The sequence below is a fragment of the Mus caroli genome, chromosome 9 (assembly GCF_900094665.2).
Source record: "Mus caroli chromosome 9, CAROLI_EIJ_v1.1, whole genome shotgun sequence".
Taxonomy (NCBI): Eukaryota; Metazoa; Chordata; class Mammalia; order Rodentia; family Muridae; genus Mus; species Mus caroli.
The window spans coordinates 42,845,340-42,846,379 of NC_034578.1; positions in this window are offsets into that span (position 1 = coordinate 42,845,340).

Below are 1,040 nucleotides of genomic sequence, written 5' to 3' on the forward strand. Positions count from 1 at the left end.
ACCCGACTGCTCTTCCGAAGGTCCGGAGTTCAAGTCCCAGCAACCACATGGTGGCTCACAACCATCCATAACGAGATCTGGCGCCCTCTTCTGGAGTGTCTGAAGACAGCTACAGTGTACTTACATATAATCAATAAATAAATCTTTAAAAAATAAAAAAATAAACAAACAAAAAATACTCTTTTTAAAAAAAGTTTATGGAGGACATTATGAGCACATAGACATGAGCAGTAAGACAGACTGGAGCTAGAAATGGAAGAATCAGCAAACACTCCAGGGGTCCCTATTGGGATAAAAGATGGAAGGACTAACCAATAAAGGGGACAGAAACAATATTCCAGAGGGTAGTCTCACCTCGGAGCAGCCGCACTTATGTATGGAAGGGAAGGCTGACCTTGTAAGCCAGTAGCTGTTGACAAGCATGCTGTTGTACTTGACTCTTTACTAGTGTGTTGACTCTGTGTTAAGTGTCTTTGTGTAAGCCAGGCATGGTGGTGCATACCTGTAATCTCAGAACCTAAGAAGCTGAGGCAAAGTCGTCAGTGTGAGCCCAGCCAGGGCTATATAGCAAAACCTGGTTTTAGAAAATTGTGTTTATAAATAAACTAAGTTTAAATGAGCCAGGAAATAAGGCAAGAGGCCTACGTGGGATTACACTGTATCAAAGACAAACATTGTTCAGCTAAACACTAAACATCTTTCATTCTGAATGGCTACATAAAAATGTGATCAGGCAGAGGCAAGTGGTCCAAGTCTGTAATTCCAGCAGGAGGAGACCTCATCTAAAAATAATCTAAGAGGGCCTCTTAGGCAACTGACAAAGGTAAGGTCTGTGGGAACTTGGGTGGAGAAGAACTTTGCATTAGATGTGTCATAAACAAAAACATCCTGAATTATTATTTCTATAAACATTTGTAGCCTGCATTTTACTGCAGCAGGACTATGGCAGAGTGGTTAAGGGAATATGCCACAGAAATGTGTAGCCATATCTTCCAGCTGTAACTACTGCTGCCATGCTGTGTCATCAGGACGAGTACCTT